At 41.0% G+C, this 15,027-nt stretch overlaps 1 protein-coding gene across 3 annotated transcripts in view; it reads right to left on the bottom strand.

Moving 5' to 3' along the window:
* The window catches only part of LOC126384167 (protein shisa-7-like), a 57,495-nt gene extending 50,385 nt beyond the window's left edge, over nucleotides 1-7,110 (bottom strand). For 2 of the 3 annotated variants that reach the window (XM_050035115.1, XM_050035114.1), the window contains exons 1-2: nucleotides 6,767-7,110; nucleotides 6,378-6,452 (exon numbers count right to left, since the gene is read on the bottom strand). The gene's annotated coding sequence lies outside the window, so the exon portion shown is untranslated. The remainder of the gene's footprint in view (nucleotides 1-6,377; nucleotides 6,453-6,766) is intronic. The other variant, XM_050035116.1, reaches the window with a different exon arrangement.
* Between the last annotated feature and the right edge of the window lie 7,917 nt (nucleotides 7,111-15,027).

The following is a 15,027-nucleotide window of genomic DNA, read 5'->3' as shown; positions in this document are numbered from 1 at the left end:
GGGTGAGTCACTGTATGTGCAATATGTTAATGTTGTTATTGATTCTATCATGCACTCTCAGTTTATTGCACCATATGCTCTCATCATAACTGTGAAGGACATGGTGACAGCCACTGTGAATGACGACAATTGTGAGATATCACACAGATTTTTTTTGCGGTGAGTCGATCTGCGAAACTACTTTGAATATGTCTTTCAACAGAATATCAACTGTATAATTAGTCAATCTGATCCAGGCGATAATTATTCCCTTTCCATGGAAGTAGCGGTATAATTTTTTCTTAGTGACAGCTTCTGAAGGCGTAAATTAAACATACCGTTTTGCTATCATGTATGGACAGCAGAGGGATGTTATCCCATCTGTTGAAGGTGGTTAATATGACCCTGGGGGGGGATTAAAAGGCCTCACAGAGCTGCACTTCCCTCACAGCCAACTGGAAGGTGTCGGTCCAGCGAGGAGCATTTTCAGCCCTCATCACGCCAATGGTACACAACTCCAGGCCTGAGAGCGATGACTAACGGCTTGGTAAATACTTTCGGTTAGAACGGAGGCACTTGGTGGCCGCTCTGCTTTGCTGAGATAGTGACACTGGCAAGCAGAATCGACAAAACAAGTCAACAAACAATCTTTGTAACAACAATCCCTCCTGCCAAGTGTCTTCCCAGGAAAAGAAGAGACAAAGAAGTTGTGGGAAGATACTGTAATAGAAAAAGAATGTATTCTAAGTCACTGCATGAATATAGTTAGGTGTGTGTGGCTCTCTTAAACTCTTTGGATTACTGTACTTGTAATATGGGAGTACACACTTTTTTACTCTTGGTTGCCATTAAATTTGTTCAACACAGACGTTTGAATAAAGTCATAAAAACAAACAATGTCTAGGCTTATTCTTAGTACATGTCATAGAACACTTTGCATAGAGGATAAATTTACAATAAGATAAACTCAAAAAATGTAAATGACCTTGATAAAATATGCACCAATACTGTGTTACTTAATAAATAATTCCCTTCTGTCTACTTGTCTGATTTGTTTGTCCTGATTAATTACAGTATGACTTATGGCCCATGTTATATTATAATTTGTTGGCTGAATTTGTGGTTAGATGATATCGGCTGCTGTAGTAGTCATTTTGAATCATAATTATATGAGACTCACACAATTCATTTATCCTTATTAGGCGGTCTACAGGTATCAGACACTTTTAATGCTAATTTAATGCTTTTTAAGATGTTTTCAAGATAATTTTTAATCAAATTTAAGACAGATTTTTGGACAAATCATCGGCCTCGTATCCAAACATTGCAGGTAAGTATAAAGGTAAGTAGTATACATGTGGTCCTGGGCAGAGGGAGGTTTTTTATGTAGGATTGTGGTTATTATCAAAAATCTAGGAAGTAAACAAGAATACACTGAAGAATACACTTGCAAGATAAATAAGACACTTTCTAATGTCACAATGGAGGGACAACTAGACGTGTTGATTTTAGCGCTAGTCATCGTGTACTATATTGCTTGCATTGTTCATTTTAGCCAAACCACACAGTTTAAAAACAAGCCGCAGCTCAAACTACAAAATATTCTTTTGATGGTTTGGATGCATTGGATATTAAGGCAGTACAGGAGGAGGCGCACATTAATAATCCTCCAGGACTGTACCATGCTCATGCTTGTTTAATCCAAACAATGTGTAATGTGACTGCAGTTGGTTCGGATCGATGTCGGAACACGTTCTCACTACAAACGAACTACACCAGAGTTCGTTCGGTGCCAGACCAAGACAACCTCTTAAGAAGGTCTCGGTCAGGTTGTTTTGGTGCACACCTGAGTGCGATTGCTGTGTTCACACCTGCCCAAATGAAGTGCACTTAGGGGGCAAATTAACTTACCGAACCAAAAAGGGCAGGAGTGAAAGCACCCTAAAAGACGGTGTTCGGTTCAGTGGTAGGTTTGAAGATTAGTAACATCAGAAACATGGACTTTCAAGCAGAAGGGCTTGACTCATTTTGGGAAAAAAAGAAATTAAAAGATGGATAAATTAAATTAGACCACTAGCCATGACTTAGCTGTGTCCCCAAGTAACGTTAAGTATACGCGTAATTTGCTAACAGGTTGCTGTTTGGTACCAGACTACTTCCGGGAAGCGAAAGCGAAAGAGTTACATGCCTGATGCTTGAAATGTTTCAGTCTGCTACATCTCCTGTCTCTCTGGTCCGTCTGTCTTCATCTGTTCTTAAATGTACCGTAGCAAGAGAGTGTGTGCTGTACCCAGCATGCCGGGGGCCCTTTTCAATAGGCCTGTCACAGTTAACTACTTTTGTTAGACGATGTAAATTACCAAAACCGTGGATTGATGGGTTCGGAGTCGGGCAGTTTGATGGTGGATTTATGGAGTGGAGGATGATGTTTTTTGGGGGGTAAATCTACAAACAACGGACTTTTTGGCTCGCTGCCTGTGCCTCTTCTACTCCAAAAGTGCAGCTGCAGGCTACCAGTAAGCTACACTGTGTCGTCTTTGACATGTTGTTTTATTTTTCTTCAGACTCACGTATGAGGGGCGGAGGGAAAAAAAGGGAGAGAATCACTGCTCTTATAATGGCCAGGAAAAACCCTGCTGTTTATTCTAGCATCACACTGACTAAAATGTTGGTGACATTCTTATGTAAACAAACACACCTGTGAACACAACTGGCAACATCAGGGTCAGGCTAAAAATATTGGTTTAACAAAAAAAAAAAAAAAAAAAAAGTAACTGATTAAAAATACTGAAATTCGATTTTCTTCATATTGCCCACACCAACATATTACTCAATTCTAAATATGTCCCGAAGCTCTCAAGAGTTCACACTCAACACTTCCTTGGGTCCTCACCAATAAACAGTGAAGTCGATCAGATGACTGTACGTCGAGATTACAGGAGCCACTGGCACTGGAGCCATGTGCTCGATTAAAACTACATTTACACATATTCTGAAGCTGTAAGATTTGTATATATGACCTTGTTTGCCATTTAGCAGTGAGGTCATCCAATAATACAAACAAACCTGGAGAGTCACTTAAAATCCAGGCGGTGAAAACCTATGGTCTACTTTTTCTTTGCATAAGGCATATGATTGACTCTAAATAGCATCCAGTCCAGCCATGCAGGCTCTGAATGTGCTCCAGTGTTACTACCTACATTCCCAGCTGACATGCGAACAGCCAGCATTGAGCCCAACCAGGTCAGCCATGTGTCACCATTCAAACTGAAACTATTTAATCAACGTCTGCTACAAATGGGTCGTTCTAAAAAGGCATTTACTTTTGCAGATTAATGAACAGTGCACATATCACATCACATCATATCAGCTTTTAAAGTAGCTGTGAAAAGGCTTTGGCATGAGCCTGCTGCACTGTTTAGAGAACATCGTCAAAAAGACACACAGGTGTTGGATCAGGCTTTTTCCACACCTGTAAACAGACACAGTTCTCTCTCACATCAAAGCTGCAGTGGGGGAGTTCCAGGAAGAGGAGTCACAGTACAGTACAAATGCAATTGTGTTTGTTCCTGAAGGTTGTTTGTGTGTGTTGAGAATACAGCCATTTGTACCCACGTCCCCCGGTGATGACGTGAACACCTGAGACTCTCCACAAGCCGCCGGTAAAAATCCCCCAACATCCGGAGGTACAGTCAAGGCCATTTGTCTACGTACGTAGCCCATTTCCAGCTCATTCTCTGGGGTGCATTGAAAGCCTGACCACCACCTATCAGATTAATCACCGCTGACTCATAAAACAACCATGATGGATGGTGAAGCTGCAGACGATCCGCCTCCTCCACCACATCGGGAATGAGCACACCAGGTCCGGCAACCACAAGAGAAAAGTCACCGTCATGCAAAAAGGAACAGTAACTTCGAATAACCAGCTAAACTGAATCAAACTGAGGTAAACATCACCCACAGCAAACACCAGAGCGTTAAATACTTCGCCGAGATTTTAAGAAACAACCCCACTCTGATACTCTGACACTGTTATATCATCCATCTGTGATGTGCAATGCTTTTGTCATCAACTTGGTGTATACTTTCTCGTCCGCTTCCACTTCAGTGAGTGATTCCCTGCGTTTCCAAGAATGCCTTTCAACAGCCCCCAGAGAGTGGGCGTGAACTTGTTGATTTCACTCAAAGGTAGGCGTACACTGAAACACAAACAGCTTGAAAGTGTGATCATTCAGCTGCAGGGTTATACGTATCCATAATCGCAGCGATGCCCCTCACTCAAATGCAAACGTGTCCTGTGGCTGCACTGCAGTCTGATCTTTCGAGGCTGCTGTGGGTGTACGGAGTGCTCTCGCTTATTCTCCTCTGTAAACGATGTTTATCCCCGTGTTCATGTTAAGTGTTGGATCTGAAAGGGCTGCTGTCAAAAAAGCTTTTCATTTTGATGAATTGACGTAGAGGTCTTACATTTATAGGTGATGATTTATCTGATTAATCAGAGGAAATCAATCCCCATGGATCCTGATGACAGATTGAGTCATTTATCAAGGCAACGTGCAAGGTATTAATTAGTTTCAGCCTCTCAAATGTGAGGATTTGCTGGTTTTCTGTGCTTTATATCACTGTAAATTTAAAATCGTTTGGTTTTTGACTACTGGACAGAAAAAATAAGCAGTTTAAAGACAAATTTTCTGACATTGTATGGACTACAAGATTATTAATTACTCAAAAACATAATTACTACACTAATCAATTCTGAAAATAATCAATACATGCATCTCTACTCTGTTTTATCTTAATGTCAGGGATTGTTCTTTACTTGTCAGGGGAAGGGGGGTGGCTGGAGTACGACTTCATTTTGTTCCCTTTTTTCTTTTTTTTTGCCCCTCCATGAAGCTATAAATATTTTTCCTTGAGCCTCCCCGAGTGACTTGCATGACCCTCCTTCCATCATAAATCAGTTATTGAATGTTAAAAACGTACCCTTTGATGTTTAAAAGTTTAAAGCTGAAGAAGAAATCCTGGAGTTAAAAGAAGCCTCATTTTTTCACGCTGGTCAGTTCATGCAAAAAATGTATTTTTGGCCAAATTATAAATGGAACATAGAAGTGGTTTAGATTTAATATCACTATCTTAGGCTTAGATCTGGTTATGTTTTTTTCTCTGACTGAAGCTGGTCTAACATAATGTGTTCCAGGACTGTCAGAAATTTTAAAAATCCAACCATCATTTTTGTTTTTACAGTTTCTGGCCATGATGAATGAGTGCAATTTTGACCATTTTTGGGGGGCATGTTTTCTTGAAAAATCAGCGGTAAAGTAAATACAAATGACAGTAAAAGTTGTATGCTGCTCCTCTAAGTAAAAACAAACAACTAAAGTCTCTCCCCAGTGCTTAAAACATATTTGACGTGCCTCCCCTTTTTTGCACCACCCCCTCCCCTCTCATACATAACCAACAGTCCCTTAGTTAGACATAACAACCTATTTGGAAACATTACCCTGGGCTGCAGGAAATTACGAGAGCCATTTTTGGCTCTTTTTTATTAGGGTTGATTTTAAGTTTCAATTAGTCACTTTGCTGCAAGTGAAGTATCACAACAGAATTTTTAATGTGGCCATACAGGCCGATTCTAAGTGTGTTAATTATGGAGGACGGGAAGCACTTCTCTAATGTACTGTCACTTTAGTAACCCGGTGAGGCAGGTGTAGGTGTGCAGCTCTAAAAATCCTGGTTAAAACACATCCTCAACCACACATGGCCCCTGCAACCATATGCAAGGTGATATCATCCACAAACACGCACCTACACAGACACCTACACGGCATGCATGCCCAAACACACACACACACACACACACACGCACACAGTAAGTTAGGTAAGGCTAGCCTGAGCACCTGTGAGCCCATGAGGCAGCAGTGCAGAGGGGAGCAGATAGTTTGCAGTGTTTCTCTGCAATAGCATGATGCATTAGCATTCATGAGGCAATTATGCTCACATTGGAGCCAGTCATGGCACACACTGTGTGTGTGTGTGTGTGTGTGTGTGTGTGTGTGTGTGTGTGTGTGTGTGTGTGTGTGCATGGTGTGCTCTGTCTTTTTCCCCATGACTCTATTGCAGCAACACACACACACACACATGCATGCAAAACACACAATTCTTCATTGTCTTAAGCTGCTAGGTGACTCCATGTATGTGTGGTGCTGCATTCAGGGCATCACAGTGAGACACAAAATGGGAGGGTTTTTTTGTTGCATTGTGCCGAGGCGTTACTGAATTGTACGTATGCATGGCAGCAGATGAGACAACAGCCTCATGATAAGAACCTGTTCGCCTGTCTAACACACTGCAGCAGCAACACAACACCGACAAAATGAAAGCAGCAAAAAAAATACCTGTTTGTCTTTTACGCAGGGACTCCACAGAGGATGCTGATCCTATAGATGCGGCACCCGTCACCATTTTCCCCCCTTTGAAGAAACCGAGAAGAAAACGTATGAATTGAACTAAAATGCGGTGGAGACAACAGCCCCCCCCCCCCTTTCAATAAATCAATGGAGGCTCAACAATAAAGCGCAAACATTGCAGTGCCACACATGCGCCCTGCCAGTGAAAATGTGGCTCCATTGACGCCTTTAAGTTACACATTACCGAACAATAAAGCCCATATGACTGACTCATTACCAAATGTGACTATCTTTGAAGTTACGCACCGTTAAAACAGGATATCACTCCAATTCACATTTTCTAACGTCTCTTTAACAAGCACAAATGTTGTTTATACCTGCTTTCTTCTTCGCCGTCCTCGCTACTGTGACTCCTGGTCTGTGAGAGGAAATGTGTCACCTACATTTTTCATTGTAATTCCCAGGTCTGGAAGAGGAAAATTGATTAGCCGCAGTGAAGCCTCGCTCGCCGTTTCCCTCCAGTAGAAAAAAGAGAACACAAAGAAAGCGTATAAAACCGGCGAGAGCACGCGTTTACGAAATAAATCTTTCGAGTGTTGTCGCGTTATTTCAGTTTTATCGTTGCGGTGAATGTCTGTGATGCTCAAAGGCTCCACGCGCGGCGGTGATGTTGCTCCCTCTGCCTCTCCAACACACACACTGCTCTCACTCAGGTCCGCTGTGCTCCGTGGCCAAGTCATTGATTGGACAATATGGCAGTAGCCCACGTTTTGCATTCTTCAAGTGCTGCAAGTGATCAGCCAATCCTGGAGCGGGAGAGTTCTAACCGGCGGTTCTGATTGGCTGAGTCGCGTGCGGAACAGTCGTTAAATTCCCGACACACGCGCACCTGTGATTGCCGGCAGTTCACGTTAATATTAATGCGCCGACCGTTAGAGCAGCTAAATATTAATGCGCTGACCAGAAATGATTATTCATCTCGTTAGCTAAGAGTTATATTGTAGTAGAATCATTTTAAATATTTAACTGAATATGTATTTGCGTTTAGTCTCAACATCAAACCCTATGCACCTTATTCCTGAGGGCGCTACTGTAGAAATGCTTATGTTTGCAACTTCCAGTGAGATAGCGGAAGTGGCAGTAAGCTAGTTAGTCCCATGGATGGTCTGTGGCTAGTCCCAGTGGCTACTCTTGGTGGCTGGTTCTTTTCTAAAGTGATTTTCCTTCAGTTTAGTGAATACTGATTTATTGATTTATAAATATTTAACTAATGTTAACGTAGGATTTTCTAAAATGTCTTTGCTGAGCTCTGGTACCTGTTGCACTGTCCCTGTCTGTAACCAGTCTAAGCTAAAATTTTGTCTTCAGCAACTGTGTGCTGAACATGAAACCAGAACGAAAAGCGATCGTTCCTGTTGCCAAAGGCACCATTGATATGAGAAATAAAAACCACAAGAGTTTCACGAGACATAGCAAAAAAAGTATTAAATCAGAATTTGCAGAAGAGAATGACACCGAGACTGACAGATCCGTCACTCATTGTCAGTACATGATATCCCTGTCTTTCCCTGTCTGACTTCATTCTCAACCTACAGTAGAAAATTGCTTGTTATAAAATGAACTTAGCAACATACCTTGAAATATGTATTTAGTCATTTGGGCTGAAGAATGTTTTGCTCAGAACAGTTTTTAATAAATCAGAAGCTTTAAAATCATGTAAACTGCGTCGTTAATGCAGAAGAGCGCAGGGTTAGCTGGGAAACATCACATTTATTCACTTTACATGAAGCTACAGTTAATAATGAATTATGTTAAATGTTTGCTGAATGTGTTAGTGCCTCTTAATAAGTCATCGAAAATCAGAAATCATCTTCAGAAGGAGCAGATGTTAACCTTAAGCTAGCTCTGGCCATGTTAAAGTTAGTATTTTAACAGAGCAAGGCAAGCTAATTGCTAAGGTGCTCGGCTGAAAAGGAAAAAAAACAATGCTTTGAGATGGCTGTCAGAGGTATGATCACATGATCCCGTTTGAGCTATAACAGGTGGTGTGTTCCATGTTTTATTTCCAGATTGCTCTTGGAAAGAATAGAGTACTGTAAACAAACTGTAAATGGATTGGAAATTGCAAGTTTTGGTTCAATGCCGGAAGTTGCTCCCATAATTCACGCAAGGTATCATGGGGGCTAGGAATAAGGTGGATTGAGTGCCCCAAGAATGAGTCTTAAAACCCGGAAAATGAGTTAGCATTTTTGAACTGCTGGTTCCTTCATCTCTAAGACAGTGGTTTTTTTAAAGGGGTTCTTGGTAAGGTGTCTGAAATAAAATCTTTGGAACACTATGACGCTGACCACAGCTCACAGCCATGCTGTAGTGTCGACGTTAGTCATGTGATGCTTATTCTAGAGAGTTGAAAAATCCGAACATCGGCAACCAATTTGCACTGCGATAGCTAATCAACATTGAGATTCTCCAAGAACACATGACGCAAAGGACGTACTGACGGAAGTTCACTCATGGATTCAACGATTTCACATGCGTCATTCGCACATATGAAGCGAGTCAACACAAAATAGTCTAGCGGTCAAACTGGTGCGAGTAACATGACTTTGCAAAATTTGCACTGCGTTTGGTGTAAACACAACATTAGAGTATTGTCTTTGTTCTCAAGTTTTTATTTGACTTTAGCCACTGCAAAATGTCACGGTAGCTAAGTGTCTGTAGTTTCTTTAAAAAGCCCAATAATTGTGATGGGTGACACAAGGTGAAAAAAGAGGGATAGATGCGGCAGAGGATGAAGGACAAGCAGGTGGCAGTGAGGAAGATAATGAGCCAGGGACAGCTGATTCGGAGCACAGCAGCAGCAAGGAGCTTAAGCGCTCAGTGGGTAGAGTTCACGTGGCTGAGGTGGAAAGTTAGAAAAATGTTTTGCAACATCTGTATAAAAGCTAACATGAGTAACAGATTTGTCCGAAGTAGCACAACAATGCAGAAATCAGCACTGACTGATCACCAAAGCAGCAGTAGCCACATCAGGGCTTCAAAAGCGGTCAACCAGAGCGTGACTATGATAAAACATCCAATTCCAAACCACCTGTATCCTAAACTACTAACCCTCTTACAGTCTGCCAGGTGTCCAGACCTGTACAGTGCACACACGTACACCCACCATGAGACAGTCAGTCAGGATGTAGCGATAGCGATGGTGGAAATGATCCCAGGCCCCTCTGGTTGTCCTTATTTTGCTAGTGCTGTGACTCCAGGTATTCAGACACCACCATTACCACCTCCTTCATCTTGTCTTCCTTCTGCTTCTGCAATGCCTGCTATACGATCTGCCAAAGCCAAGTGGCAACCTGCAGGAGTTCAACAACGTAAACTTGTAAACTCATTAAGGGTCAGTTCATCCTGTCATAGCCATAGTTTGGTGTAACTTGCACAGGTGTTAGAATATGTATGTATGTACGTATGTATGTATGATTTGGGTGACTGACCCTTTAAAGAGAATAAAATGTACAGCCAGTAAAGTATGATTTACGCAATAACATGATTTCCCAGGCTCACCACTCCCCATTGTAATGCGTAATCATCTGTTATGGTAATTGGCTTTCCAGGATTAATACCAGACTAATAAAGGTGTGTGAACTCTCTTCTGTGAATAAATAGGAGTTTAATATGAAATTAGTTGGGGTTGCCCTCCCCCACTCCTCCCTGCTCGGAGCTGTTCAATGGCCGCTTGATGAATGGGAGGAAAGAGGGAGGGTGGAGGATGCAGAAGCGCCAAGTGATAATGCGGTGTCATCAGTTACCTTGACAACCACAGCCTGTACATCTAACGTGTTAATTATGTTTTTTTTTTTTGTTTTTTTTTTTTTTTTCCTTTAATGCCAGGAAATTAGCGGAGGCTTGTTCCCGTTTCTTGGCCCGGCTTCTGTGGCTCAGGCCTTTTGGCCTCCATCACTCACTGCTGACTTCAACAACAAGAGAGAAAATATAATATGCAAATCTCTACGGCGCTCTGCCTCAAGCCCTGGCTTATGTTTCTTGGCAATGAATAGGTACTGATGCAAAAGCTACGGCAGCAAATCAGCTGCAGCATGAGAGATACACACGTTGTGTTCATATTTTAGCAGCAGCATGCCTGTCACTTTTATAATATGCACACAGGCATGTCAGTGAAAAAAATACGAGATCACATGTGACCTCACAGGTCAGCAGGCAGTTAATAAAGCAGAGTGTTTCATGTTGATGCCTGTCCGTGTGTCAGGGTCTTCAGTACTGTGATTTCAGTGCCACATGTTGGTGGGAGTGAAAGGGATGCCCCTTACAAAGCCTCATCCTTTATTAGGTCTATGTGTCTTGATTTGTATTAAATCAATGGACAGAATTGTCTCAGGTTTATCCATTAATATTTGAACAGATGCTTGCTGTTCCTGAGTGACTAATGACCTCCAGTATCATTCAAATTAATTATATTTTATGAGAATTTCACATGCCTTGTCATGTATTTTTCCTTCTTTTGTATTGCATTGTGACTGATATATCAGTCAGTATTGACCCTCTGTTATATTGTCCCTTTATAATACGACAAAGGCTCCTCTCTCGCTAACGTGAAATTGGATTCACTTTGAGCATTTTATTTATTCATGTTTATGCAAATGAATTCTTTATGTAAAGGCATAATGTGTCCCTGAATGTATCTTATGGTTGAATAAGTCGAACCAGGGATGTGGCAAGGATTTAGGAATACTGTGGTCATAAGTATGACAGAACATGCAATTACCATTATCAACCTGTAGACTTAAAGGGACAGTTCACCCCAAGATCATAAATACATATTTTCCTCTTACCTTAAGTGCTATTTATGAATCTTAATTGTTTTGGTGTGAGCTGCCGATAGTTGGAGATGTCGGCTGTAGAGATGTCTGCCTTTTCCTAAGTCTATGATGGAACAAGATGGCACTCAGCTTGGTGCTCAAAGTGCCACAAGCTGAGTGCCATAGCTCACCTAGCACCACTGAGCTAGCTAATGTTACAGCTCACTGTGGGGCTCATAGAGCAAGAGCACCAGAGACTTACGGCCCTACGAGACCTTGTTAGAAGTCGTAAGATTTACCAAATAGTGTAGTCAAGGAGCGAACTTTTGGTTTAGCACTCCACTATCTTGAATGCGGATAAGACGATTTAATCATCATTTAATCAGTCTCAAGATTTGTGGGGGGTTGTGATGCTCATAAAATGTATCCACTGGTTTGCAGACATCTTTTTCACAGTTAAGTAGGAAAAAGTCTTTTTGGGCCCCATGGCATCACGTGATCGACTCAGACAGTGTAATTCCACCTTTGGCCACTATGTAAAATTGGCTTCAAAGTGTGGCACTGTTCCTGGGTGCTTGGCACAAGCCTCTCGTCCATGAGCTAGCCTCATGTTTCTTTATGCGCAGTGCTACAGTTGGCAGGTGTAGTTCTGTAGAAAGAAAACAGTTCTTAAATGAAACTGCTCACAACAACATGTGTGGATTATCACGAGTAATAGGGTCATGATTTCTAGAGTACATGTATTTTTGATTTGGGGGTGAACTGTCCCTTTAAGGTATCATATTTGATATTTTTTTAAGACAAATTTCTTTAAAAATGTCACATTTTTTAATGTATATGTCACAAAAATCCATGCAGAGATGCAAAGCTATAGACCCATTTAAACACAGTTGATGATGAAGTGTATTATAATATACTATTAAAAATATAAGTAGATCAGTAGGTGGTCAGTTATTATAACAGCAGGCTATTTCCATACATTCACTAACAGTTAAACACAGCAGCAGGTTGCTAAAACCTCCACCCCTCCCCCCGAAAACACAGAGGACATGTCCTCAGTGTCCTCAGTGGCTGCTGCTGTGCCCTGAGTGCCTGTTCACCTGCCCAAACAATGTCATCATGGTGGGAACATTTTGTTTCCTATGGTCTCTGTTCTAGAGCCTTTTCACCCTGAATACTTGTGACTTTTGGCACGACAATTATGAGATTTAAAAATAATACACTACAAACCTTCTGAAATATGTGAGCGTGTACAAAGATTCATGTCAGCCTGATACGCATATAACAGAATCTCTGCTGCACTGTTCACCAGATCAAGCCGTTCTCATCAGGTTTGCTGTTTTTACATCAAGCTGAACTTTAAAAGTTATCATCCATTTTCATGCAGATGAATATTTTATTCCAAGTCTGTAGGTTTAAGCGGAGAGAGCGGCGCTGACCTCAGTTCAGCGGAGGAACCGCAGATGGAGAAGCTACATGTTGGTCTCTGCAGAAATAGCCAGAGGAGTTGGCACACATCTACCCAACCGTTTGCCAGCTGTTCCCTGACCAAAGATAACTCTGGTAATCCTTTAATATATATCTCGTAACATTATATTCATATAACAGCTCACAGCAACAACACACGACAGATTCATGGTAGAATAAAATCCCTGCAGATGTTTTATACAGTAACAGTATCACCGTGATTCAGCTTCAGCTTGTCTGCAATGGGTTTACATAAGAAGCTTCAAGTATCAATAGATCAATACCTTCACTTAACTGCAATCAATGCACAGCTGGAGATCAATCCTGTGGAGCACACTTGCAGGGGGTTTCTGTGTGTGTGTGTGTGTGTGTGTGTGTGTGTGTGTGTGTGTGTGTGTGTTCAGACATCACCATGAGTTGCTCATAAGGAGATCTGATTTCAAACCATTATTTAAAAAGCATTTGGACAGATTTGGTTTCAGTTGTCAGTGTTAATCATGTATGGTACTCATGAATGTTTAATGACGAGGAGGCTTTCACTGGTCACATTCTTTAAAGGGAATCTATGTTCATTGGTTGGTTGTATTGAAACGAAGCTGTCACCAAGTCGCAGTGTGAACAGAAACCTTAAACTTAAAAACAGTCAGAGATCTCTTAAGGCCATCTGATCTCTAAACATTGTGAGTCTACTTCCTGAGGGAATAGAACACCACTGCTTTTGAAGAGAAATTAATTATTAGAATTGATTTATAAAGAAAACAAATATAGAAAACAAAAGATTTTGATAGTTAACAAATCACAAATTCAGCATTTGAGTCATGGAAACATTTGACTTTTTATAAAAAGGTAGACATTAAATAACACACAGCTACAATATGAGATCTGAGATAATACAAAAACATCCAAAACTTATTTCCATTATACCAGTTTACGAACAGTTCTGTTCACATTCTGCAGTGCACGACTATTGTAGACTTTCCTGCAGGAAACAGAGAGTTCAAATCCTGTCATAATCCAGCCAGCCTGGTCTCACTCCCTAAGCATCAAAATACACCACTTGGGCAGTGAACCCACCGTCACTGAAATGACACAAGGGGCACCATTTAGTGCCTGTGTGAGACACCCTGGGCTTTCAACCAACCCAAATGTAAACCCATCTGTGTCATTATTAGAAATTCAGAGCAACGGTTGTAGTTTGAAGAGTATGAAAGTGGGTGGGTGGATGTGTCCAACAAACACCAGACTTTGATCCTGGACAGCAGAGTTCGAAACCAACAAGTCCTGTGTTTGTTTGACCCATCCACCACCACAACCTGCCTTGTTATAGGGACTTTGATTGTTTATACTTCTTTCTTCTTGACTCCTGATTGCAGCCTTCCGGATTTACGTGGCTTATGTACGAATTTTGGTGCATTACATTTTGTAAATATATGTACAAACAGTGCTGGCAACAGCCTGGTTTGTTTGTTGGTTTGTTGTCTGTTTAACTTGGTTGAGGGCCGTAGCATTGATCAAGAGAAAACCACTTAAATTTTTGAGTGGACCCACATCAAGGGGCGGATATGTGAAGTATTTTTCCCCTTCGGTAACAATGTGAGGCATTTACCCTTTAGGTTGTTGTGTTAAGTGCAGTTATTTCAAAATAAACATATAGTTCATGTACTAATAAAGTACTGAATATTGAAAATATGTTATAGTTTTCTATTGCTGTATATTCAAGAAACAGTTAGTCTAAAAAATGTGACATTTTTTGTAGTCTGTGTTTTATGTATTTGTCCTTTTGTTAATCGGATCTCTCTTGCAAAAGAGATTCTGATCTCATTGAAATTACCTGATTAAATAAAACTTATTTGTTAAAAAATGACTTAAAAAAGGAAAATATCACCATAAACATCCCAAAAAATCCCTGTAGAGATGATAGTGGCCTTTGTGTTTTATAAACTGGATGTAAATATCTTGTAAGAAATACCATTGGTCCTGAATATGTAATGTTTCGTTTCCATGATGTGGCATGATTAGCATCAGGTCTTGTCTTGATTACTGTGCTTTTTATTATTCAGCAACAAATTATTCAGCGTTGAGTATGGTTACAAGTGCGAGGTACAGATGTCTGTTAAGCATGTCACAGAGCATATCATAGAACATGAAACAACAGTTTATAGATCATCGACAGTAAAGAAGTGTGGTTGAGAATGATGTTTCTGTGCATGAAAATTCAACAACAGAAAGCTGTAAAAGAAAAAAAGCCCAACAGAGAGGCATTTTTTTTTTTTCAAGAGCAAAATTAGAGCATGTGGAGGAGGAAGATATGGCCGAGCAGATATGATTCAGAGGGGGCAGCGTGATGTGAGGTACTT

The sequence above is a fragment of the Epinephelus moara genome, chromosome 22, assembly GCF_006386435.1.
Source record: "Epinephelus moara isolate mb chromosome 22, YSFRI_EMoa_1.0, whole genome shotgun sequence".
NCBI lineage: Eukaryota > Metazoa > Chordata > Actinopteri > Perciformes > Serranidae > Epinephelus > Epinephelus moara.
The sequence above is the reverse complement of the archived record's forward strand: the minus strand, read 5'-3'. Positions and strand labels throughout refer to the sequence as shown.